The following is a 27,561-nucleotide window of genomic DNA, read 5'->3' as shown; positions in this document are numbered from 1 at the left end:
TACGTGGATGGCCACCGCTGTTCCCATGTGGCCTGCCTGGTGGCCAGTGTGTAGCACGGTGGCACGTGATGTGGCACCAGCCAGGCGGCTTCTCCTAAAGCTGGAGAAGTAATCAGAGGGTCGGTTTCTTCTGACCTTGGCCTCCTGGGACAAGACAGGGGAGGGGCTGGCTCACTGGCAGAGGGGACTGCCACTGTCTAGTCTTGAGATGATTTGTTAAACAAAACTGAAGGTTTTTTTTTTAACACCCAAGGTGATTGGTGATCGTGGGAGCTTAGAGAGCAGGAAGAGAATTCACCTACATGCATGTTGTTCTTGCTTGTTCCGTTTGGTGTTGGCAGGGGGACAATTGGCCAATACCTGGTACGGATGTTTCAGACCACGGGGTTGAGGGATTTTCAATAATTCTTTGAGATTGTTTGAATTGTTAGAAGAATTGTATGGAGGAGGTGTCACGCTCAGGGGAAGGTGAGCCACTGGCTGTGTCCCCAAGGGCAGAGAGGGAAGAAATGGAGGGGACAGCTGGGGCGTCCTGGGTGGGGGCTGCCGGCCAGGCCCCTGCTCACCAAAGTGATGCTGGCTGAACACAGGGCTGAGATCATGAGCTTTCTGAAGACCTGCCTTTCTTGAGGGTGTGATTTGATGAAATAGGATGATTTTAATTATTCAGCTAGACATTCCTTTACTGCATTTTTAAAATTGTGAACTTTAGAGTTGAACTAATGAAACCTAAGAGTAAACCTCTACCTGTAGCAGCACTAAAAGTCAACATTGATACTAAAACCTGTGGTTTCTAACTCTGACTATAACCATGTGGCTTTTAATAACTATCAGTATCAGCAGTTGCCTGCCTGTGAGTAAGGAATAATAACCCCAAGCCTGTTTCTCTTACATGTGGCTTGTGAGGATAAAGAGATAATGTACATATATAAAATGCACCAAAAAAATCTTAAACCCAGCACCAGCCTAGGCTGAGAGATTTATTAGGCACATAATAAATCTGTAATCCTAGCACTTTGGGAGGCCGAGGCAGGAGGATTGCTTGAGCTCAGGAGTTCGAGACCAGCCTGAGCAAGAGCGAGACTCTGTCTCTACTATAAATAGAAAGAAATTATCCAAACAACTAAAAATAGAAAAAATTATCTGGGCGTGGTGGTGTATGCCTTTAGTCCCAGCTACTTGGGAGGCTGAGGCAGGAGGATCGCTTGAGCCCGGGAGTTTAAGGTTGCTGTGAGCTAGGCTGACGCCACAGCACTCTAGTCTGGGCAACAGAATGAGACTCGGTGAAATAAAAAAAAAAAAAAAAGAGTAGTATATAGAGGTCTAGAAGCCTCATTTGTCTATTTTATTTTAGTTTTTGCATTATGAATATTTTGCTTGTGAGTCTTAGTAAATAAGTGACTTCGTAGGTAAATTGAGAGCAAGAATCAAATTTTATGTAAAAACTTGAAAGCACTTTCTAAGAATACTCTAAGACTGTGATAGTCTTCAGTTTATGATGATCCACTGGCATGGGGTGTCGAGATGAAACACAGGATGTCCGGTGACATTTGACTTTCAGATCAACAACAAAAATCTGCTAGTGTAAGTATATCCAATGCAATATTTGAGACATATTTATGCCAAGAAAAAACTATTTTTTTTTGATGTGAAATCCCAATGTAACTGGCATCTTGCATTTGACTTGCTAAATCCGGGCCCCTGTACTACAGGTGTAGGTTTACAGCTGACATCTGAGGGGGGAAGCTCATTCCCACCTAAATTGCTTTTTTGTCTTTTTAAACACAAATAGGAATCACTGAATTAATACTGGCACATTAGGTAGTTTCTTCACACCTTTCTTCCTCTGTAAAATGGAGAGAAGGTTACCTCAGTGGTTCCCAGACTTGGCTGCAAATTATTCTCACCCGTGGACCATCCACCACACGGACTGCCCTATTCACCTGAGTGCCGTGACATTGGCCAGGGTTTGGAGCGGAAGCAGGCAGCTGCAGTTTAAATCTCCTCCAGGTGATTCCAGGGCTAGCAAGGCTGAGAACTGGGGTCTCTCAGTGACGCTGGGGGGGGGTGGGGAGGCGGTTAGGTGACGCAGCACCTGTTAAGCACTTCGCACAGAGCTGGCAGGTAATTAGGACGCAACGAGTGGTCCGTGCAGGAGGAGCCGGCAGGGTGGCAGGCTGAGCACATCCCATGCAGGGAGTCCCAGGGGCCCTGCATGGATCCATGTGGCGGGAGCACGGTGCCGGGGCACGGTGTTGCAAGAACTAGGAAGGGTGGGCAGAGGCCAGAGCACAGAGGCGGGGAGCTCGCACTTCATCTTGTAGGTGACAGGGAGCCGTCGGACAGGGCTACATGCTGGAAGGCAGGAGTTTGGAAGGGGAAGCCCAGGCGGGGACATCTCCTTACATTTGTGCAGGTGCCCTACGTCTCACGGGCAATCCTGGTGCTGTGCGAGCAACGGGATGTGAAGTCCACAGAGTAGAGGGACCTCGTCTTGCTCAGTGATGCACCCTCAGTGCCAGAACCATATCCGGCGCATGATAGGGACTTAGAGGGTATCCACTGGAAGAACAAGTGAAGGGAAAAAGCCAAAACCAAGGGCAGGCTCAGCAGAGGCAGTGTGGCACCTCTGGCTAACACCGACACGAAAGCCGAATTCGGCACCCAGCCCTGCACCGACCTGTTGGTGCCCCCTTCCCTCCCACACTCCCCTGGAAAAACCTTGTCCCCTTCTTGGCTCCCGTTTCTGTCTCTTGAATTGAGGGTTGCCTCTCAAGTCATTCTAAGTTAAGAGAATTTAATTCTCAGCTCGAAAGGCAACTGGGAATTAAATTCTCCTGATCCCTAACGAGTTAGTGACCTTCCTGCTGACACTGTGGTCCTTGTGGAAACTCCCTCTGAAAGTATCTGCGTTTCCGTTGAGTTCTAGAAGCCAGGTCCCCGGAATGCAGAGGGCAGCAGCTCACCTGGGCTGCAGGGGAGACCCGGCCCCCCAGAAAACCAGCGAGTCTGTGAGCCGGGCAACGTGTCACCGGCAGTGGTCCAACCAGGTCACCCAAAGTCATTTTGGGGTTGTAGGTGCCAGGGCTGTGCCAGTGGCTGGGACATCTTCCCACGCAGGGAAAGGGCCCTGGCCGGGTGCGGAGCCTGACTGCTGGTCTCAGCTGCTGTGGCTTCAGCTCCGTGGCTCTGGGCAAGCCTTTTAATCTGTTTGCATTTTAGTTTCCTTAGTTGTAAAACGAGAAATTTATATTAAGTTAACTCTACAGACCGTTTTCGGCTTTAAACTCCTATGATTTTGTAGTGTGCTCTGGGGTTTCTTTTATCTTTATCTTCAAGAGCCTTTGTTTCTAAAAGATCCAGCCCTCGATGACACCTTTTCCTTCCCCTGTGCTTTCAGCCCACGAGAGAATCTAAGAGCTGACTCTGCACCTCCGGGTGCTGCTGAGCCTCCTGCACAGAAAGAAGAGAAAGCTGGGTAGTTTTTTTTTTTTTTTTTTTCTCCTTTTTCTTCTTCGTTAACAGATATTTTTAGCTTTTCTAAAAGCTTCTCACTCTGGGCCTTAAAAAGAAGTTAAGAACCTGTTCCAAAAATGCAAATTCTCTGGCAAGAAGCAAGAGGGGTGTTTTCAATCTTCCCGAACAATTGTTTTCTCTCCACTGACACTCGTGGTGTACGGGTACACAGCTGGGCTGCAGGGGCGGCAGGAGGGTGTTGGTGCCACTGCAGGGAGGCCAAGGTCAGTGGGAGCCTGTCCCCAGGGGCTGCCAGGCGGGGCCTGTGTGCCGGGGACCAGCTTTCCTGGATTAGGCATTTGCTCAAATTGGTCCTGAACATGCCGGGGTGGGATCCCGGGTTGCCACCCATGGTTCAGGATGTTGGGGGTCCGACAGAGCCCTGAGATGAGCCGAGGGGTCCCTCTCCCCGGCCAGGCCCGGCCTCCTGCAGCCTTTGCAAATCTGAAGGTGCTCTCAGTGGCCCAGGGATGGGCAGATCCAGCCCTGGCCCCAGCAGTGAAATGAAAGTGAGTGCAAACTGCAGCTCTAGTCGGCTTAGTTTTCCGAAAAGTGTCACTTTGAGATTATATCCCCCAGCTCGAGCGTGTCCTTATCTGGAGCCCACCCTGCTCCACCATCCATTGGGTCCTGGCAGTCACTTCCTCCTCTCTGCTCCTGGGGAATGGCGTGCACACCAGGGAAGAATGCCATGGAAGAAGGAAAGGTGAGTTGCATTCATGTCTGCTTCCCAGGGGGGTGGGAAATCGGGGGAGAAGTGCCAGTGTGGCAGTCACCTCTCTGGGCACCTTGCACATTATGACTTCTTATAGCAACATGTGGTCACTTCTAATTCACATGTTTCATTTCCTGGCACCAGGTCCTAGTAGACGCTCGCCGTTGAGCTGTCGAATCTAAGACTTTTCATTTGAGTCTTTCAGAACTAATTCAAAGTTGCTTATATCTTGAAATAAGGATTTGGTCCCAAATCTCACTGGAAAACAACATGATTTGTTCGGTTCTGTTTAAGTCAAATTCAGGGAGCCCTGTGAATGAAGCCTCTTAAAGGGGACCTTTGACATGCTTGGGCTTGCAGTCGTTTTGCAGGAAGTGATTCTATTGACTTACTAATCTGAAAATGAAAGACACCACCCTCCTTCCCTTCACACTCACTCCTGTTTCTCAAACGTTAGTGGTAGAGGTGGGAACTATCTGCGGGTGTCGGGTTGGGGGGTGCAAAGCAATGTGGCCACTTTCATATGGCTGAACCTCTCTCCTTGCTGTGAGCATAGCTCAGCCTCCCCGTAACTGAAAGCAGACAATGATCCTATAATAGTTCTTAAATTGAGGCTTTAGGAGACAGCTTTATCTACGCGCAGTTGTTTCTAAATGTTATGAATAAAGCCAATCGGGATGTATAATTCTTACGCTCACTATATAAAAGTGCTGAAGTGTCTGAATTGCAAACAGTCTGTAGGACTGCAGAGAAGTGGTAGAAGGTCTGATATTACTTACTAATGACAGTGTCTGCTGTTTCTGGAGTTTTGTTTTGGTGGGGTGGCAAGAACCCTAAAATGGTTATGCTTATTTGCAATCTGATTGTGTGACAGATACTATGTTAGTTACTTTACCTGCATTTTCATAATTATATTCGAAAGTAGATATTCTTATTCCCACTTTCTAGATGAAGAATCTGAGACTCAGAGAAATCGAGGGGTGTTCTGGGCCTGGTCCTCAGGTCCTCCTGAGTGTAGATCAAATTTGAAGGAATGAGGACTTGCTTCTTAACAAATGAGCAAGCAGTTTCTTGAGACGGACGCTGCTCTTGGTGAAGATGCTGTGAACATTGTTGAAAGGCAACTAAGGATTCATAATACAACATAAACTTGGTTGATAAGGCAGCAGCAGGGTTTGAGAGGATTGACTCCATTGTTGAAAGATCTGCTGGGGATAAAATGCTTTCAACAGCGTCATGTGCTAAAGAGGAATCTTTCGTGAAAGGAAGAGTCAATTGAGGTGGCAAACTTCACCGTTATCTTATACTAAGAAATTGCCACAGCCTTCAGCAACCTCCACCCTGAGCAGTCAGAAGCTGTCAACATTAGGGCAAGACCTTCCACCAGCAAAAGGATTAGGACTCACTGAATTATCACTCAGATGATCATTAGTATTCTTATCAATAAAGTATGTTAAAGTAAGGTATTAATATATGCATTTTTAAAGACATTGCTATTGCACACTTAATAGACTACAGTATAGTGCAAATATAACTTTTACATGTGTTGGGAAACCAAAAAGTTCATGTGACTGGGGTTATTGCTTTCTTTGCTTTGTTGCAGTGATCTGGAACTAAACCCCGTTATCTCTGAGATGTGGCCATTATTTATGATGTGCTGCAGAAACGCTCAGTTATGTTATATTCCTTTAAATAGGGCTGCATTTTGCTCTGAGTATGGTTCAGTGGTAATGCCATGAATATCTGGTGACAGGCAAGATTGGAGTATGAGAAGAAAAGGGGAGTCAAGAGAGAATCTAAACTCTTAGCTTGAGCAGCTGGAAGACAAGTTTCCTTTAACTCAAAGGACTTTAAGTGGAGCAAGTAGAGGGGTGGAAGATCAGGCCTTAAGTTTGGATAAATTATATTTGAAATTTTTTTTTTAAGATATCCAAGCAGGGCTATTTGGAGAACAGGTGTATATATATCTAGAGTTTCCCAGAGAGGCTCAGAGTGGAGACACAGAATTTTAGAATCCTTAGCCAGTGAGACTGACGAGATAGACTGAGGGGAGATATATTCTAAGGACTGAACCTGGGGTGCCCCAACATGAAGGGGTTGGGGAAAAGATTTAAGGTCAGCAGAAGACACTGGACAGGAGCACCCAGAGAGACAGGAAGAAAACCAGGGGCGTGGGGTGCCCTGGAAGGCAAGTGAGCAAAGGTTTCCAGGAACAAGAGATTACAATGCCAAATGCTGCTTCTGTGACTTTCTTCTATGGCAGTTACCGGTGACCTCGACAGGAGCAATTGCAGTAACGGGAAGGAGGCGACAGTCTGGAGGTTTAGGAGAGGATGGGAGTTGGAGGATCGAAGCGCTTTGTGCAGATACTGTCTCAGGAGACCTGCGAGAAAGGGAAACAGAGGAAGGGGTGCTGGCTGGAGGCGGGTGTGAGGTCAAGAGGGTACTTTAGAAGGGCAAGAGAAACGATATCATGTACAGGGTGGGTGTGAAGATCTAGCACAGATGGAAAATTAACCACGTTGGGGGAGGGGGTTGTTGGAATTGTGTCCTCGGGTAGGTGAGGTCCTGTCAGCATTTCGGGTTCTCCGTTTTCTTTACTCCTTGCGTTCTGCCAGCCGGTCCTGTTATCAGGTCTTGTTGATACAGTCTCTTGCTGCTCCAGACCAGACTCCATTCTCTCAGCGTCTTCTGATCGCCTTAGAGTCGGTACCAGAGGGTTAAGGGACTTGAGGATAGATGCCGGCCGGGGGGCTCCCAGGAACACCTCCCTCCCTGAGAAATCTGCTCAAACACGGCCTGAACCACAGGCCTAGGGTTATGTCCAGAGAGCCATGGGTTCATCAGGAGAGGTTCGCAAAGTGTTAGGCCTTCCACTGGTTTCCTGAGAGAGCCTCGAGCCCTACTATTTACAACGCCGGAAACTGGTGGCTCCAGAAAGGACGTGATGATGTGAACGTCGACTGGGTCTCCTTGGTGAAGGGCTCGGCTTCTTGTTGGCTCTGGCCGAGCTCACTTCCCACCCTCTGTTCTCCACTCGGCCAGGCCACTTCCAGCCCCCGCCACTGATGAATCGTGTTTCATGGGTCCTCCTGACCCTGTTGACGTATCAGCCTGTCCGCTGGAGAAGAAGCTAGCAGGGAAGCCAGTTCATCTCTGAACAGCAGATAAAAAATCCATAGCAAACCTGGATTGAGCCGTTTCTCCCTCGATTCTTTTGAGGCGTGATGGAGACAGATGTTGGAATCACCTGGGTGACACTTACAGCTTATTTCTGTCAGCAATGTCATCGTTAAATTGAGTAACTCTACGGAGAAGGAACCGTAAGAAGGAAGACGGTCACATCTGAACTATGTTTATTTCTTTTTTAAAATCGATTCTTCCATAATGCCACTCAATAGTGTTCTAAATATTAACGTGTTTAGAACATGGATGTTGGCTAGCAGGAAAGAGAGACAAAATTGAGGATAAATTAGCAGAATTGGAAATAGATTCAAAAGTGCCTGTTGGGCATTTGTTGAGTAGTCACTATGGACCAGAGACTTCCATGCGTTGCCCTCTTGGGTCCTCTCATGGTCCTAGGTAGTGAGGTGCTGTCTCCACTTCACAGGTAAGGATGCTGAACCTCATAAAGGTTGGGAACTTACTCCAGGCCATGAAATTAGTGTCAGACTCATGCTTAAAATTGTCAGTCTGTTACCAAATCCCGGATTATCCCACTATTGAAGAGAAATGCTTTAGTATTTCCAGCATCCCTCACTTCAGGCAACTGGGCTCACCTTAGCTTAGCACCAGAGAAGCATCACCTGTTCCATTGTCCATGGCCTCAAGGAAAACAATTGTCATCGCGTCCAAGTGAACTAGATACACACCATACATTCAATAATCGTCCAGCCAGGTCACCATTAAATGCTGAATGCTTGGTCCCAGACAATAGATTCATGGAGCCCTCAAGTACTGAGGGGAAGCTCTGCCCAGGAGACTTGGTCTCTGCCTGTGATTCGGGTCTCCATCTGGACAAGTGGGTGATAGTGATGGGAAGTGATCCTTCTAAGTGGGAGTAAGACCAGGCTGCAGAGAGGAAGGGTGAAAATACAGCTTTTAGTCAACAAAAGCCACCCAAGATTTGTTCAGTGTGTGCTACGTGCTAGCTGCTTGGAAGGCATGTGGGGTGTGTGCCCACAGCTCCGTGCCCCTAGATTAGAATAGAACATCTTCGGCCAAGTCACACGGAAGCCAGCGGTAACCTGTGAAGTACTGTGAAGGTGACCTTCCTGTGACTGTTACCATCACAATAGGTTAAAGCCATATTACCGTGCCGCTGGGGGTTGCATTTTAGGCACAAGAAATTTAAGGGAATCAAACATTTTGTTTTCTTTTCTTTCTGATTATCCAGATAGATTTTTATCACTTTGAACAATTGTATAGTTCTTTGGTTCTTCATCACATCAGTCTATCAGTCAGTTATTTTTGAACAGAGGATCCTATATATGTATACGTGTTTATTTATAAACATATATGCTGTGTCATTGTGTTAACATATAATGCTTTAAAAAACATATGCCAAAATAGAAATCTTAAACTATTGAGATATGTAGAAGTCCTAGAAGTTCCTTCCTGGACCTCAGTGAATCTCCTTGCGTATTTTTGGAGAACACTGGCTGGCCCTAGACCTAGTGTGAAGACACCCCAAAATGGCAAACCTGCTGTGTCAGTTTCCTAGGGCTGCCAGCCCAAAGTGCCACAAACTGGGTCGCTTAAATAACAGAAATTTATTGTCTCACAATGATGGAGTCTAGCAGCCAGAGATCAAGGTGCTGGCAGAGTTGGTTCTTTGGGAAGACCCTGAGGGAGCATGCATGCCTGTCCTCTCGCATCTGGTGGTTTGCTGGCGATCTCCGGTGTTCCTCGACTTGGAAAAGCATGACCCCGATCTCTGCCTTCATCTTCGCACGGCGTTCTCCCCGGCTCTTTCCACACGGTTTTCCCTCTGTGCATCTCTGTTAGACAGGTTCCCTCCTTTTGCAAGGACACCGGTCATGTTGCAATAGGGACCACCCTAATGACCTTTACCTTAATTACCTCTGTAGAGGCCCTATTTCTAAATCAGGTCGAACTCCGAGGTTCTGGGGCTTAGGGCTCCAACCTCTTTTTTGGGGGGGAGGGACAAAATTCAAGCCATGACACCTGGGTTGTTTGCTTACAGTTTATTTTAAGCCGTGAAGGTGTGCACGAAGAAGTTGTATGCAGATCAGATATTTGCCATTAAGCGCCGTGGGGTGTCATTCATAAAAGTGCTAGCAGGGGCGTCATTTGTATGTGGGCCTCCGTGAAGTCCCTCCAACTTTTTTTTTTTTTTCCCCAGTGAAAATTAATTAGTTCTTCATCTGCCCTCCCACCCAAAGCTTCTTAAACTTTTTTTTTAGCTCGTATCATTATAATTCTGTCTTATATAGTGGTTGCCAGTGGCAGATCCTCTCCCCAAATTGAAAGCTTATCAGGAAAGAAATATTTTCCTTGACATGTTTGTTCACTTCCTTTCCTCACAACTCCACCTATTAAACCCCAAACATTTTTCTTTTCCAGAATCTTCTTATGAATGCTAAATGATCAATAAGCACATCTTGAATTCAATTGATCTTTCTGTGACGCATAAGTTCCTTAGACATAGTTCATGGTACCTTCCTGTGTGAGCAGACAACTTCTCCCCTCCCCGGCTCTGCCTTCCCACGGCTGTTAAAAGGAGAACTGCAAGCATTGTTGCTAGTACGTGTTCGGGCTCACAGAATTTTACTTCATTAAGCAGAACTTGGCTAACCTCTGGGGTGGAGACAAGTTTTCCCTGCAGAAAATTGCCTTGTTCATCCAGATGAGTCATGTCCTTCAGAGCTGGGCCTGGGAGTGTGCGTTCAAGGGCTTGTGGCCCAGCCTCCACCAACCACGGAATGTCCTTCTGCAAATGGCAGGGCTTGGGGGTGATGCAGAGACACCTGCGTTTCTCCACCAGCTTTGGAGGACGTTCTGTTTTCTGAGTGTCACACAGAGCTCCTGCTTATCTACTGTCCTGGCTGCAAGGCAGGGACAGAATGCATGATTAGAAGTAGTGCCTTGTTGCTGCTGTTATTTATTATTTACGTGGGCCTTATTAAATAGCTCTAGTTGTTGCTCTAGAACGGGTCATGATTTTCCAGTTTACCATTGGTTAACTATCTCCCTTTACCCAGGCGTTCAATCAAGGCTAGCAGGTGTCTGTTGCTGCATAGATTACCAAATGTTCAGCAAAAAAGATCAGTTTCTTTCCACCTAGTCTCCACTTTTGTATCACAGGTCAGCGGGATTCACCACTTCATTCTCTAAGATTTTGTCACTCCGAAGTTGTTGTTTTTTTTTCTTGAGAACAAGATCAAATCAGACCACGAGCTGTTCTGATAAGTGTAACTGGGGCATAGGAATTGCCTGTGCTTTTTAAACTCCACAGCGAAATAGTTTGTCCTGGAGAGTGGCCACGGAAAGTGCCCCTCCGTTCCGGACGAACCCGGCTATTCCGCGGTGCCGTGTGCGGGCAGGGCACCCGCAAGGGCAGCGTGAGGAAGCGTGAGGACTCTTTCAGTAACGTGGGCGTGAATGGCCTTGTTCTCCGAACCAAACTGTGGCCGACATATTTTTAAAACTATAAATAAACCTTGAAACAACCACATGAAGATCTAGCCAAGTGCCCGACACACAGTAACCCACATTTATGGCACGTATTTTGTGCCAGAGACTTCACAATTCTCTCATGAAATCTTCACAGTGAGCCTTTTAGCTGTTTGGTACAGGAGGAGATGGAGGCACAGAGAAGTTAAGTAGCTTGCAGAAGGTCACACAGCTGGCCGATGGCAGGCCTAGGACCAGAAGGCAGGGATGATCAGATCTAGAACGCTCACCCTTCGTGCCGTCCAGTGCTCACGGGCTGGTAGTGTATTTTGTCTATTTCCGGAGGTCAGGAGGTTAGGAACGTGCGTGCCCATTTGGATTTTCCATGTGGATGGGTCTAGAGCAGACTGGGATCACCAGCCCGGGGCACGGCACACTGCTCAGCTCTGCGACGCACTAGCACACTTTACAAGAGTTGCTCCGCATGATGACATCATGGAAATATTCCATTTCCCTTCGACGAATGGCCTTTCATTAGTTGGAGAGAGCAGCTTACACACCAGTGATTCAGTACTGAAAAGCAGAATTGTTTGTTTTTGAGAAGGCTCACCACCCACCTGCATGTTCCCTTCCGCTAAACCCCCTCGCTCAGACTTCAAGACAGCGAGTTGCAGGGGATTAAACATAAGGCCCTTGTTAATTGCAAATTAATAGTGCCAGGAATGTATGCAGATGGCACCTGAAGTCAGTTGCTGACGGCATCAGATTCTGGTTATGTTTTTCTTTCCTGCAACGCAACTGTGCACCGAACGAGGGAAGACGGGTCTTAGGTTCTTGTTTAGTTCTGCGTTTCTGCAGCACGAAGTCCGTGTTCTTGGCTTACCAGTGTTCTCGTCTTACAAATTCAGGGGTTTTTGCTTTCATTTAGTCGTTAATTTTGACCGGTTCAGGCTTTGGTAGTTTGCAGGGCACAGGCGTGACTCTGGGCGTGCACGCTGTAGGTGTTAGACAGCGCTTGCTTAGCTGGGAAATATTTTGGTGCGTGAGTTTGCTCGTTCCGGAGCCATCAATCGTGAGCCTCCGGTGTTGTGACAGGCCCGTGGGGGGTGTTTGTGCTCTCATTGGCGCCTAGATTATATTCATCGAATGATTTTTTTTTTCTTTCGAGGCTGACATTTCAGTAAATTTTTAAAAGGTTGCATGCCAACTGCCAGTGTCAATTAATTAAACGCAAAATCCAAATTTCTAGGAGAGAATAATCACTGGACCAAGCCAGATGACCAGGGCAGAAAGAAAATGTATTCCCGTCTTCCCAGACTGCAAGAGATGGAGAATGCTTGGGAGCTCCGACCTAGAACGGATTCTACATTGGCCTCATTAACAGCTACTTGGAAAATAAATCTTGATCCAGGAGTTTGGCAAAACCGTGTGCTTCACATCGTAGGACAAGTGGCAGCGCCACTGGTGATACCCGAGAAACCCCCGTAAGGGGACTGGACCGCATCCCAGCCAGAGCTTCTGAAACGTCCGTCCGTCCTCCCCATGTCTGTGACTGTGTCCTAGAGCAGTGCCAGGTCAGCCCCGGGGCTGTCTGGCTACGCTGTCTAGCTACGCGTTCTCAGATCTGCAGGGGGCAACTGAAGTTTTCCACTGCACTAACCCCTCTGTTTCCAGGGAAGCAGACATTCCTTCTTGGCTCCCCCGCGCTGGTGTTCGGCGAAGCCGGCCTGGGGATGGGCACCTGTGCAGGTAGCCGTGTGGGCCGGACCAAGGCCACCGTGGGAGCCTCGGGACCCAGAAGCCCACAGGAGGGCGGCATCCCGGGAGGGGAGCAGAGTCCTCAGCCAGGCCGGGGGCGACGCCGGTGCAGTCGGCAGCAGGCGGGGGTCTGGAGTCTGGGAGGTCTGGCTCCCGCTTGGCAGCGCGGACGGACCAATCCTCGCGCACCTCTCACCAAGTTAAAAATGGAACCAGTCACGATCGCCCATGGGCGTTTGTCGTTTGTTGCTCTCCTGTAATTAAACGTGCTACTCAAACTCTGAATAGTAGCAGGCGCATGTTCACATTCTGGGCTTTCCTCCAGCCAGTGCCCCCCAGAATGCCCTTCCATGTGTCACCCCTCCAAGTTCCCTTTCCAACGTGTCTCATTTTGCTGTGGGGGTGTATCCTCCCCACCTCCTCCACGCCCTGGACAGCGTGTCCCCTCACCTCTCCCAGAGCTGACGGCCACGGTGGGAGTCTCAGCCCAGCTCCGGCCCGCAGGGAGGCACTTGTGGGCAGGGAGCCTCTGGCCGCCTTGCTCTGCCGCCCGGCCCTGTACCCGTAAGGAGAGTAAGGTCTCCTGCAGACCACTGGGAGCGAGTTAAGTGGGGAAACGTGTGCTATTGTACACACAGGGAAGTGTAGAAATGCAAGTTTAGATTTCAAACACCAAGTGTCAGTAATCAGTAATGAACTCCCGGATCGCGTCCTCCCTGAAGACCAATGGGTGAGCCTGTGGCCGTCAGAGACTAAGCCCAGCTCGTGGCCAGATTCTTCTGAAATGCTCAGGCCTTGGGGCTGCATGTTCGGTGGTCCATCAGGAACTGAGCAGGAGTCCGTCAGCAGAGCGGCACCGGCAGCCTCCGGGCTGCAGCTGGCTAGGCCCGGGCACCCCTATGCTTTGTGGCCCCAGCGTGTACGTATGGCTGGTGCTGGGGCAACGCGAGCTGCACCTCGGTCAGCTCCATTCCCACCTGGGTTCTTGTTACCCTGCTTCTCCCCCCAGGCGTCCAGCCAGTGCTCGGGGCTGACGGAGCAAAGACGTGCTGTCATCCGTGGGTGGGCGTGTGGCTCAGAAATAAAGAGCAGGAGCCAGGATCAGGGACAATTCCCACCTGGACTAAGGTGAGCTCGGCAAACGCAGTGACAAATCCTTAGTGTGCACTAAAGTTCACTTGTGTTCTTTGCTGCCCTGCAACACTCAGATTCAACTTGAAAGGGGTTTTCTCACTGTGGGGACAAAAAAGTGCCACTGGGGGAAGAGTCATCTCACTGGCAAATGCACAGATAAGGGTCTCCCCTGCCGACACGATGCCCGGCACGGGTAAAAATTCAATCTCTTTATCAAAGCAAAGACGTTTTCCCTAAACTGGGGAAGTAATGTAAGTTGGCATGCAGGAGCAGTTTCTCCTTTTCAATGAAGTCTTTCAAGTTTGAGGTCTAAAACTAAAATTGAAACTGTCACTTATTTGTAAATGGCAACCCTGTTCTCCCTTAGATTATACCGCATTTATTACATTTTATGAGAATGGATAAAGATGGCCAAGGAATAAAAGTTATGCTCATAGTAGCAGAGTGAACGACGGGGCTATTTCTAAAAAGCATTTTCAGCATATTAATTGTTGCTTAGATAACAGTCCTATCTCTCCCGGGCCTCTGTTTGGGTTTGACACCAGAGCTGGCAAATTACCGCAGTCATTATGGCTGGGAGCTGTGTCATCCACCAGTTCATTATTGTTCAAATCAAACCCAGACTTTTCCAGATCTCCCCGGGGTCGTGAACTAGATAGGAAGTTTTATCATTCTGCAAAGTGATCTCTTGTGGTTCTCTCTCCTCTGCGCTACGGGAAACAGCCCATCGCGTGACATTAATTTTCATATTAATAGGTTCTGTGCTGAAGAGCCGGTGGAGGCTCCATCCTTCTCCTTCTACCCTGCCACCCTCCTCTTCCTCTCGGCCAACTGCCTGGGAGCTGGAGTAGAAGAGACCCTGGTAACATGCCCTTCCCCAAATCTCAAGCTGTGTCAACGACCCGGCTTCATTTTTAATCAAATGACTGAGCTACCTCCTAATTTCTAGATTCTGGCTACTCAGAAATAGATGCCATCATGCAAACTTGGGTTCTGCTAGGAGAGTTGCCCTGAAGACCAGGTACAGGTCTAAACGCCGCCTGTGCTCCGCTCAGCGAGTAAGCTGTAGTCAGGGAGAGATTAGGAAGCTATAAAAGATGCTACATTCCAGTTTCTTATAGATTAGCACGTTTTAAACCAAGAGCAGCTTCCCACACCACGTAACCAATTCCGATTTTACCCTCATTCTAACACTTAGCTTTTCTTGATGAGTTTGATTAAACAACATTCTGCCTCAACAAATAACGTTGCAAACTTTTGAGGTCAAAATCTGAAATGGCTTATTTTCTTTAGAACTATGAGCAGGGACTGGAGGGGGATTATTAATTCGCAGATGGCTTATTTTCTATCCGAATCACTGGGCAGCATGCCTCTTCCTTTGCCCACTGCTTGCTAGCATTTGCGGCGTCTGTTTTTCACCTGATGGCCTCAGGAAGTTTAGAGAAACATGAAAGCGGAAGGGTACGGAGTAGGATCACAAACAATATCATGTTTCAGATGGAGAGCCGCTTTCCCTAGCAATTTTCAGCAGCCGGAGAAGCACAGCGAGTATTTCGGGTACTCTCTGCATATGATCGTTTCCCTCCTACAACCCAGTGGGAAAGAGCAGCTCTGGAAGGTTCCAGGGAAGGTGCTGCTGGCTGAATATGTGGAAAGCCTTGCGGGTGTGTGTTTTGGGGACAGAATCCTGACACCTTTCTGAAGCTGGCGTGTGGCTCTCCGAGCTGTGAACACATGACGCTCAGCTGCTTGGTTTGCGCAGGACTCCCGTTCTAGGGCACCACCTACACCCCGGCAGATGACTTTACGGCGAGCCTTATTTTCTTCTGATTGAATTAATCATCAATGTGCTCGAGGACGGGGCCTCTCCCCACGTTGCCATTCGGAGAGCATTTGTTCCCTGTTTAGGCGATGATCCACTCGTTTCCCCAGCGGCTTTTATGGTCAAGATCTTTTCACCAAGCGCTGCTCATTCTGCGAGTTCCTTCTGTAGGAAGTCATGGCATAGAGGCTCTTTCCAAAGACACTATTCCCGGGGATGGATGATACGATGCTGCGAACTGTGAGAATGCCATCCCTTGGGGACAAACTATAATGACTTACATCAGTCTAATTTGAATCATTTTCAAACTTACCCCAAATGGCAAAAAAAAAAAAAAAAAAAAAACAAACATTCTTTTTAAGACGAAACAAGCAGCAACCCAAGTCGGCGCCAACACGCCGAGGCGCCATTTGATAGTTCTCTGTACATTGAAGTATTTATAGCTGCTCTAAGCTCACTGTCCCGAGTTGCAAGAAAATGAAATTCTACGTGGGTTTCTCAACATTGTGGTCTCTGGTTTTCAGCTTGGAGTGGCTGTCGGGCTTGGTGGGGATAATAACTTCGCTGAAGAGTTTACACTGGTGCACGCTTCTAGTTTGCACTCCGACTCCAGGGCGCTGGAAGCCAGCCAGGGACATTTTTTTCTGCTGGGTTCTTTGTTACGAGGAAGTTTCCCTTTCCGAGATGTGCTCTGGTGGGCACTGTGATTTCTATTTACATGTGGAATGAGGGTCTACTCAGAGGCAAGCCCAGCAAGATGCATATGTTGCTGGTAAAAACGGGCTCAATTCATTTTAAAATTGAATTGGAGTTTTTCTTTATGGACTGGCCTGGAATGTGCTTTGTGGAGTCGCTCATTTTCTGGACGTGTTTGTTCCCACTCAGTGGAAGTGGGAACTGTGGCGCCGTGCGGGATCGGAGAACAGTGGACTTGGTGGTGTTCTGTGCGCTTGGAAGACACGAGCAGGAGCAGCCGGCAGGAAGGGACACGGGCCTCTCTCCTGCACACTGCTGCTGCTCCAGAATCAGATCCAACACAGTGACATTGTCTTCTCCTTCCCCCTCTCATGGAGAAAACGGAGAGGGACAAAAGGCGATTTTATGCAAACAGATCCATTAAATAAAGTACTTACTAGCTGTGTCCGTTTGGGACTTACTTTCTTTAGCCATTAAATGGGGATAACAATTTGGCTTCAGAGGGTTATCACGAGGCCGATGGAAATAAAGTTTGGAGCTGTGCCTGGCACATAGAACTACATACATGCTAACTGCCGTACCACTACTACTACTAATCATCATCATGATTATTGACCGTGTCTAAACTACTGTGTGGAGGCTGTAGGTGTTTTTACCAGAAGCTGCGTGCATCCATGACTCTGGGACATCCATGTCCCATGGCTAACTGGCTCTGGGATTTGGGGTAACTTAAACTCTGTGGACCCCGGTCTCTTCACCCGTATGTGGGGATAATAACATGGTAGCCCCTGCCTTGTAGGATTGTTAGAGCACTCACTGACTCAGCTCATACAGAGCGCTATGTAAACGGGTGTCAGAGACGGTGGTTACTGATGTCATCTCATTCACGTGGGAACCACCTTGCCATCCCTGCTCATTTTGCAGCTCCCACTGTGACGCCCTCCGGGGAGACCTTTCGAGTAGCTGCTTGGGACCACGTGCGCACGCTGCCTGCTCCTTTCGTGCCGGTCTCTGACCCCCATCTGCACCTTCACCTTTGCCTGAGATTTTGTAAACTGGAGTGAAGCTAAAATAGGGTGAAAAATGTCCTCTATCCATTAAGCATTGATTGACTATATACATGATTAATTTTCCTATCATGGCCACACTTATCCTTCTGAATTTAGGAGGGACAACTGGCTTCTTTTGATTTGTTATCATGCCCAGTCATCCTCCCAAACAATCCGGACTTAACTGGGTGATAAGCTCTCTTTCTCCTGTAAGGGTGTCTGCAATTTCAGGGGCAGCAGGAGAAAAGCAGAAGAGATAAAATAACTCTTCCGACAGCAGCAGCTTGGGTGACACTGGTCATCTACTCGGCAGAGTGATGAGAAAGAGCGATGCCTCTTGGTGTCTACTAACTCCCCTGATTAGAGAGACTGAAAATCAGAATTCTTAGAGTCTTTGTGCACCTCTTTTTAACCCCTCCCTTAGGGAGGACCTAGCTTGTGGCACAAAGAAGATGCTTAGCAGTGTTCGTTGAATGAGCGTCTCAGAATCTGTTCAGACTTTTGTCCCCAGGGATTTGTTTCAGAAGGTATAGCAAGACTTTTAGGATCTATCCCAACCCCTGTCATAATAAGCTCAATGCTTCTTGCTTCAACCCCCGTCCCTTTATTTTAAAAATAGATGCTATTGAAGCTTTGGAGTCCCTGACCAAGGAGGAGAAGGGACGGACGAGATTCTATTTATTCCTGGCTCTGCTGATGTCGTGTTGCCGCCTGGCAATTCCCTTGACCTTTCCTCCCTCTTTCCCCCTAAGGAGCAGGCCTGCTGCGCACAGACCCCATGGGGGCGTGGGGAGGGTTTCGGGAGTGGATTCAACTATCTCAGGCTGTAATGTGATGTTGCCAACGGCTTTGAGGCTCTGAGATGAAAGATGCTGTGTGGAAAAGCATTGTTATTACATTTTGTTAAAAAAATATGGATCAAAGGCTGGCTATACAGTAACTGCTAAATGTTAATTATTGTTATAATATCATAACAAAGCAGATGCCGGAATGCTAGATCCCACGAGAAAACCTATTATAATAAGCCAGTGTGAAATGTACATAGTACAAAGATATTTGGCAAGGAGGCAGATTTGGTTTTGAAATCTCAAGGAACAATTAAGTAGAATAAAAAATAACTTTGATGCTATGAAAAATATAAGTGTCTTGACAACTCTTTAACATAAAAATAAGAAGCTGCCTTTTCCCCATAGAAAAGACGCAGCGATATTGCTTTTTTTCCCCTCCCAGAGCCGAAGATATATTTCCTTGGATATAGGAGAAAAAGCAATATTCTTCCTCATCATGACTTCTAAAATAGCTCTTTTTATGACAGAGCTGAATTTGGGAGAAAATTCTCTATTTCTAATAAAGCAATGAGTAAATACATATTTTTAAAATTTTAAATTAGTTCAGGTTTTACTGCCTGTTTCTCTGTCCTCCCCCAAATGCATATTCTATTTGATGATATTGAGAATGGACTTTGTAAGCATTTGTAAATGCCACCGGCTTCTCTAGGCTCGAGCTTTTCACATATTTTCAGATCTAGAGAGCATAGTCCATCATGTAACATCAGCTGGGAAAAGGAGAAAGAGGTAGAGAAGGCATAGGGCATAGGGAGATGCATTTGGAAAGAGATCCCTATCCTAAAACAAACGAATAAACAAACAACTAAGGTCAAGAGAAAATAATTGCTATGTCCTCATGCATTTTAAGAATGGAGTGTGTGTGCAGTCACCTAGCATACTAAATTTCTTCCCACAATATGAGAAATGAATAACCAAGTCTCAGGGGAAAGTATTAATAAAAGCCTATATTTGCAGTGGGGTATGTTTTACATTTGGGGAAGAAAGGGGGAGAGGAGGAAGGCTGCACATCTCAGAGCAAATTTGCCTTGGATTGTGCATGTTGGCGGGCAGGATTATGGCAGATTAGGATTATAATTATCTTGGCTGTGACTCCGTGTCTGTCTGCCCTGACGTGTACCCAGCCACCTGCCTGCTGCGAACTCATTCCACACTAGCTTTAGTTTTTCCCTTTTAACTTGTTCCCCGCTTAGGCTAACTTTTAAAAATGCATCTGTCATTAGAAATCGACAGTCTCCGTGTTCGCCGATCGGAGGTGTTGCGTGTTCCCTCCTAGGAAGGGGACAATCAAACTGGTAAAACAAACTTATTTGGGATTTGAGTTGGGATGTGAAAAAATCTAGACTTTGATGTTAAAAATGATGTCCAGGATGACTTGCAATAGAGCCCAGGGGAAACCACTGCCTCTGTGCCGGTGAACTTCACAGGGACAAACCTCCCCAAACGCCTGTCGCGGGAAGGAGCAGCCGCACCAGGTGAGCGTGTACTTGGGCTGTAACCGTGCCCTGCTGGGGCCTGTGGAGCGTGGACATCCCACCTTTCTCAGGACACAGTGATCATTTTTCCAGCCCCTGTGACATCAAGGAGGTTTCATGAGTGCTCTGGAGCCGCTTCTTAAAAATACAGGGGGATGTGAGTGACAGTGTCTGTGCTGTGGTCAGGATTTCTTGGGCAGCGAGCAGGGCAGGTGAGGTGGGGAGGGCCTTCCCATTAGGTCCCCGCCTCTTCAGCAGGTAATTGCCAAGACAAGTGGCCCCTGGTTGCTGAGTGGCCCAGTGTGAAAGCCATCGAGATGTCTTCTTTGTCCCCACCGGTGACTGCTTGCTGCCTGCTTGCTCTTCAGCTGCCCTGTAGGAATCAGGGACTTTCCTGGTGCTGGCTTTAGGTTTTGATTTTTAAGGTATCTCATCCATTTCCTAGCCAGGGTTGCTCAGGGAAAAACACGTCCACCCTGCGCCAGGCGGGTGGGAGATGAGCCGGCTCAGGCCCAGCCCTGCCCTGGAACCCGGTGGGAGGCACAGCCCGGGAAGCCAGCACTTGGAGCAGGATTCCAGAGGGTGAGGACCTGGGAGCCGCAGGTCAGGAAAGCTGTCAGGAAGGAGTGACCTTGATCTAAGTGTTACAGACGGCAGGGGTGGTTCCCCAGGAGGCTAGGCTGGGGAGAGCCACCGTGACTGCAGGGACTTCGGGAGGCCTGTGCCCCAGAGCCTTGCCCAGGGGTGCGGTGGGAGTGGGTGGGGTCAAGGTCAGGCTCGGATGGTGTTATGGCTGAGCTGTGTCCTTCCAGTTTAGTGTTGGACCCTAACCCCCGGGGCCTTAGGATGTGACTACATTTGGAGACAGGATCTTTATACGGTAATCGAGTTAAAATGAGGTCATCAGGGTGGGCTCTAATTCAATAAGACCTATTTCCTTATAGAAAGAGGACATTTGGACACAGAGACAGGTGCACAGAGGGAAGGCCACCACCTACAAACCAGGGGGAGAGGCCTGGGACACACTGTCCCCCACAGCCCTCAGAGGACCCAACCTGCTGACACCCTGATCTCGGGTTTGCAGCCTCCAGCACTGTGAGACGGTCCAGCCCTCCGTGTGAGCCCCAGTTTGGGGGGCTTCGTGGGGCTGCCCAGGAGGCCAACACAATGGGGCTGAGCAGTCTGGGCTCCTCACACCCTGCAGTGGGCTGTACCCCAGGCGCCTGAGCACATGCAGGCTGGGACGGAGCAGGGTGGGGCTGCCCGAGACTGCAAGACCTGCAGCCCCAGCTGATGCCTGGGCCTCGGCTCTGGAGACCATGCCTCAGGGAACAAGGCCTTCGCAAGGGAATCTAAAACCGAGCTTCCCATTAGAAGCTCCTGGGGCCTTCTGATGCCGGGATTCCAGTATGAGATGGAGGGTTTTAGGTTGGGGCTGGGTCCTGGTATTCTTCTTCCAGGCCTTGAGGGACAAGCCAGAGCAGCGTGGGAAGAATCCAGTAGCCGTGGCCACCAATGGTCCACATTGAGCTCGTGTTGGCTTTCCTGGCTTGTTTGCATCTCCCTGCCAGACTCTGAGCCGAGTGAGGCAGGCCCTGCCTTGGCTGCCGGGACGCTGTCACCTGTGAAGGGTGGTGGTCCTGCAGGAAGGGGAGGGGCCTGAGCCTTGGGCAGGAGAGGCCTCAGGTGGAGCAGAGGCCAGAGGGATTCAGCGGGGACCGAGCAGCACGTTTTGGGGGACGTTGTTCAAAAGTGAGCACTGGGTAATTTTCCCAGGGACAGAGAACGTGCATGTAAAGGGTGTGCTGGTCTGGAGATGCCACAACTATCGCTGTGTTGGTCTCAGCAAAGCTGCCTTTGACAATGACACTCATCATGGCCTGAAAACAGATTTCACTGCGTAAATATTGGCAGTGGCCAGGTATGGCGATGACCGCTCACTCGGCAAACATTTGTTGTTCCTCCTCCATGCACCGGGCTCTGCGCTGGGTGCCAGGGACACGGAGATCAATATTGATTCGAGGTTGAGCAAAGCCTGAAATGCTGGAAAGTAAGATCTGTAATCGTGGAGACCAGGACAGAGGGGCTCGTGACGAAAATCAAACTCGTCCCTGCGCGGACGTGGCTGTTCCCGTCTGAACGGACGGAGGGCGAGGAAATGAGCTCCCAGAGGCCTGTTGTTTGGAGTATAGCGAGTCCTTGTCCCAGCCAGTTTATGTCCATGCAGAGATTTGCTGAGTGTCCAAGGTTCATTTCATGTCAGGATACAAAATTTAATCTTTGGATAAATTTATCTCTGAATGCTTTGTCTACTATTTCAGTAGCAAAGGAAGTCTGAGTACAAAAGTCTATTTTTTTTTTTTCAAAAACAAGCAGTGATAATTATCCTTTTCTTTACAATTCCATTATGCAGAAATCTATCACAGAGTGGTTTTGGGGGTATATTTATAAAACAAAAACTATAAAGTAAGCATTTCTTCTGGTCACAATAAAGCCAGAGTGATGAGTCAAAGTGGGACCAGCATTAGGGCGGGTTTGGAGGAGTTGATTCCTTTTACCTGCTCACCAAGGAAGGGATAAGACTTTTAACCAAACCCGGTTAGTGCTTCCTGCAGGATCCGAGGCCTTACTAGGATGCAGGGTGGAAGCTTAGCGGGGAAGCAGCCCTTCCATGACACGGAGGTGCTGCTTAGTCAGAAGCCGGCTCTCGACAGGAACATGTGACATCACCTCTCAGCCCGGCTCGCTGGCGCCCGGCACCTGGTCCTGGCCAGAGCGCGGGTGGCTGGCAGCGACGTGCCCTTGAGCACATTGCTCCTGACCTTTAGAAGACTCACTGCCGCGGTTCCTCTGTGACGTAGCCTGCTGGAAGCGAAGACCTGAACTTCATGAGGGCAGCTCATCGCCAAAAGCCAGTCCAAATTCCACACATGGCCGCGCTCAGGGGCACGCTAATTAGGACAATTGGATTGTATGTGATTAATGGCCTTTGGCAAGGTGCCGCCGAGAACCGTGCGTCTGTAGCACAGGCAAGTGAGATTCCAAATTCACTATTTTTCCCAAAACCACCCCAGAAAAGCTGATGCTGAGCCTATGAGCTCCCAGAGACTCACCGACCGCTTCGAAAAGGAAAAAAAAAAAAAAAAGAAATCAACTTTTCTGTTCTAAAACAGATATACCATTGGCTCAAGAGTCTTTTTTGCTTTGAGAAAATGTCATTGATAAATCCTGAAGCTAAATGTAGAAACTCTGGGGAGAGAGAAAATCATGATTGGATCAGATCTTTTTTTATAAAGCTAGAGAAGATGCATGGAAAATTCCTAGTCACTGGAACTAACTTCTTGTGAAGCCAGGAACTTCCTAACTAAACACATCTTCCATCCAGTCCTCTGTTGCGTAAATCTCGGTGAACTGACTTGAGAGCAGTCATTCAACGAAACCTGATCTTTACAATCATGCAAACGAGCGAGGGCACTTACGGACCACAATACAATGTTTATCTGAGAATCAAGTATTCGCTGTGTGAACTTTTTTGTTGTTGTTGCCCATCCTAGGAATCTTCACTATTTCAATAGATTGATTTATTTACTTTGTCAGCATCTGTATACTGAGCTCCAAGTGCTGGTGTGTGAGAATGAGGGAAGTGGACAGCCCTGCCTTCATGCTAATGTTCTGAGTGGGGCACTTATTTAATTTTTTAATGCAATTTTGAATTTATTAAGAAAAAATAAAATACGTGTTTTATTCAGCGAGCCTGCATTGAGCTTCTGTGCCACGTCCTGAGGAGGAAGGAAAGCCACCAGCGGGGCAGGCGTGTGCAGGAGGCCGAGCGTGTGGCCGGGGTGGGGGTGGGGGTGGGGGGTTGGGCAGTGTGTGTGCTCGGCCTGCTTCAAGGGTGGGTTTTGAGGATTCAGACTGAGGACAGATTTATTTGCCGTTTTAGAGAATTTGGCCCTAAAAGGCATTAGCGAGAACGCCGTGCCTTCGCCTGATAAAGGCCTGACTCACACGCTGCCAACTGCGGTGTTTGAGGACAGGGTGAGGCGGGGGAGAAGGACCTCCTGTGGGGGGGGAGGACCTGAGGCGCCCAGAAGCCCGTGGTTTCCTCAGGGCACATTCCCGCGGGCAGCAGGGCCTGGCCACTGGTGGCCACTAAAGTGCCCTCAGCTCGCCTTCCCTCCTGACCCCTGCCAGGGGCCCAGCCCGGCCAGCTCAGCAGGGGACAGAGCCAGCTGTCTCCTCCAGGCATTGCTTGCTCCTCCTCCGGGGAAAAATAGGCAGGACATTGAGCCTTGGGGGCTTTACACTATGTTCCAAGGGTCCCCATCACCCTGCCCTTAGCGATGCAACCGGACTCCAATACTGACCTCTCTCTTGTTCCCACGTACACTGGGTACCATCACGCTGACGGTCACAACATGCAATGACTAGGGAGTGTGGGTGTGGCCGTGTAGAAAGTCACCAGCTGGCTGCAAGGTTCTGTCTCGCAGTCCTGGGGTACCCTGCGGTGCCCACCCTGGTTCTAGCCTTCGCTGATACATTGGGAAGACAGGAACAGGAAGACCCATGCCCCAGTCTTTAATCTTGCCGTTTGCTCTGGGGTCTTTCGTGTTAATGCTTCAAGTGTAGGAACGGCCAGAGCTCAAAGCACCTGTTACCTGGATTCCACCCTTCTGTGCATCTGTGCAGGAAGTGTGGGGTGGGGCTACACAGAGGAGACTAGTCCACCGACAGGAGTCTGAGGGGCCTCAGGCCGGTAGGGAAGGTCTCATTTAGACTGCTGGGGACTCAGATGATAAGGGAAGAAACAAACTTGAGTCCTGGGCAGATGGGGGCTGGAAGTTGACTGAGGTTTGAAGTCTAATGCCAAACCTGTTTTCCAAACAAGGCAGTACTGGAGCGCATTTAGGAGCTGGAGCTGGTATTCTGGGATCAGAGAGCCTGGTAGCTGCAGGCTGCAGCCATGGCTGGGGAAATACCTGAGGCGTAGGGAGAGACGGGAGGCAGGAGGCCGTTGAGCCAGGTGGCAAGCCAGATCTGGTGTTCTGTGGCCTGCTGTGTAGACAGCCCTGCCCAGTTTCTCCCGAGGACTGGCGTAAGAGAACACCCTGCTCTGTACTCCGCTCCGTCAGAGCCGTTCTGACCCCGAGGCTGACATGCCCCAGCCCAGCATGGCCCTGCCCTTTTTCCTTAGTGGGGACTGTCTTTCCAATTTACTCCTCATCTGATCCCGAGCGTGAATGTTTGCAAGGAAGAATCAGCTTGTTATTTCAACTGCAGTATTTATACCCACCCATACAACTACACACGCAAACGACAAACAAATTTATTTGCCATTTTTGAAAATTTGGCCCTTAAAGGGCATTAGCAAGAACATTGTGCCATTAGCACAGATTGTTTTTAAAACACTTGAAAAGATCCAAATTCTACTGAATTTGGGGGCCAAGTAGATTGAAAATTGTGTCTCGAATTCCAGGAGCACTGTGTAGTTTAGCTGTGCGCACATTAGCAAAGAGAGCCATTGAGGAATGACCTTTATCACTCAGGAGATGGATCTGACCCTGGCCACACGGATATCCCTGTATCCAGACACTCTTGGGCCATTAAAGTCCCATCCGCAGACACTCTTGAGGGAGACCAGAGTGCCTGGTGGGCTGGGACTTCCTGCTGGGGCTGGGGACAGGTGTGAGGTGGCTTGTCCCTTGGGCTTTAATGCCTGATGGTGCTTTCTGAGGAATGACCCCAGACCCCTGTTCCTGGAATAGTGCTCGCCCCTCCTGTCCCATGGGATAAACCCCAGACGTCTTCCCATCCTGCCACTCTCTACACAAACCCCAGGCTGCAGCTATACCAAGCCTCTTGGGTTGTCCCTCAAACTGACCTGTCAGTTTTCCTGTCTGGAATGTTCGTGCAAAGTGGATGGCTGAGCCTCTGGGGCTGAGTCCTGGGGACCCGCCCGCTGCTCCACGCTGGCCACCAGACTCTCTCCTGGGAATCACAAGAGTTGGTTGGTATCTACCTTGCAGGGGCCTGGAGCAGAGCCATCTGAGGGCCGTGGACAGGGTCTGCTGCCCCCTCGGTGGGTGTTCAGAGCTGCCTGGGCTCTGGCCTGCCCTGGGCGTGGGTGTTGGTCTTCCTTGTGTTCTGAGAGCTATCTTTGTAAAGTCCACCCTTTTCCTCAAAACTAACACGCCGTTACTGAGAGCTTATCATGTCCTTTGCTAAGCAGTGTGCACGCAATATATGCTATGTTTCAACAACTCTTCTGACATCCATACTGCAGGTGAGAAAAGGAAGGCGGAGAAAGGTTAGGTGACTCCCTCAAGCGAATGCAGCTGGCGCTGGAATGCCCACGCCACGCTGCCCCTCGGGGTGTTTCTATCATGCTGGCAGTTTCCGTAGCTTGTGAGCAAAAGAACCTAAGGATTCCCTCTTTCTCACGCCTCGCCTGGGCTGACTTCGAGATTCGGTCCTTGGTTAGGTCGTGCAGAGCTGGGCGGTCCCCTCTGAATGCCAATAGCCGGTGGTCTGTACTTATTCCATACCTTTGTTTACTTCTCTCTCCCTGTAAGTCTGTGGGAGGGGGACAAGAGCTCCGGGGAAGGAGCTGGCTGTCCCCTGTCAAAGGCGACAGTCTGGAACACGTGTACCCACCCTGCCCCACCCCCCGCAGGGCCCTGACCGTCAGCAGCAGAGACGTGGGATCTTATTTCTGGTCTGTGCAGCCCTCCCCCTCTTTCATGCCCAGACCTTCAGGAAAGGTCTGGATCAGGGGAGTCTGGGGGTGTTGGAGACCCGGATCCTGCTCACCTGCGGAGCCGGACGGTGGGGGAAGGACAGGGCTGAGCCGGCGCTTGTTTCCTAGGCTGCTGTGGCCAAGTCCTGCCGACGGGGTGGCTTAAAACAACAGGAGTTTATTCTTTCGGAGTTCTGGAGGCTGGGAGTATGAAATCGAGGTGTTGACACGGCCTCCATCTCTCTGAAACCTGAAAGCTTTCCGAAGTGGGTCTAGTTCCTTGCATCTGAAAGTGAAGGACTTCAGAACAATGCTCAAGACAAGAATTATGGGGCTACACTGCCTACCTGCCAATCTTAGGCCACATACAGGCTGTGAGATCTGGGAAGAGGGCTCGTCTCTGGGCGCCCCGTTTTCTCACGTGTAGAGGAGAATCCTTTGTGGCCGTTTCCAGCATCTGGTGCTGCCGGCAGCCCTTGGTGCCCCTGGACCCGTAGCTATGTGACCACAGTCTCAGCCTCTGTCATCACAGTGGTTCTCCTGTGTGTCTGTGTCCAGATTTCCTTCCTCCTGTAAGGACATCAGTCTTATTGGCTCTGGGCCCATCCTCACGACTTCGTGTTAACTTGATTACCTCTGCAGAGCCCCTACTTCCAAATGAGGTCACGTTCACAGGTACCAGGGGTTAGGACTTGGACATAGCCATTTCGAGGGCACAGTTCCACCCATGACAGGTGGCCTGATGTGAAGCTGTGTCCCCTCCTAACCTTCACCTATCTCAGAATCTTCAGGAACACTTTGATGGAGACTGAATTTCTGGAAGAAATATCAGCAATCTGTGAAATTACAGTTGGGGCATTTTTTTTTTCAGGATATTACAACACAAGGTGACCCCAGATGAACTTGGGCCCACTCGAGTTACATATGTGTCATGAGTGGTTAGTGCTTAGTGCACTGTTTGTAAAATGAATTACCTAACTTCTCTTGTACTGCCGCCAACTCTGTGTCATCGTTGCAGGATTCAAATCTGGCTTGTCTGGGGCCAAGCTGAGTTCCACATGCAGAGAGATATTTAATAAATGCTTCCAATGTTTGTATAATTAAATGAAATATCTGTGGGGCTCTTAGGGTTTCAGACAAAAAGATTGCTATGCAAATGCAGAGCCTCATTATTTCACC

The 27,561-nt window shown here is 49.1% G+C and overlaps 1 long non-coding RNA gene across 1 annotated transcript; it reads left to right on the top strand.

The window, feature by feature from the left end:
• Positions 1–1,332: 1,332 nt before the first annotated feature.
• Positions 1,333–14,198, top strand: LOC105882952 (uncharacterized). Its single transcript, XR_001159559.2, has 2 exons — positions 1,333–4,222; positions 12,117–14,198. It is a non-coding gene; the product is annotated as an uncharacterized LOC105882952 (long non-coding RNA).
• Positions 14,199–27,561: the final 13,363 nt, after the last annotated feature.

The sequence above is a fragment of the Microcebus murinus genome, chromosome 3, assembly GCF_040939455.1.
Source record: "Microcebus murinus isolate Inina chromosome 3, M.murinus_Inina_mat1.0, whole genome shotgun sequence".
NCBI lineage: Eukaryota > Metazoa > Chordata > Mammalia > Primates > Cheirogaleidae > Microcebus > Microcebus murinus.
This window is presented reverse-complemented; position numbering and strand designations above follow the sequence as displayed.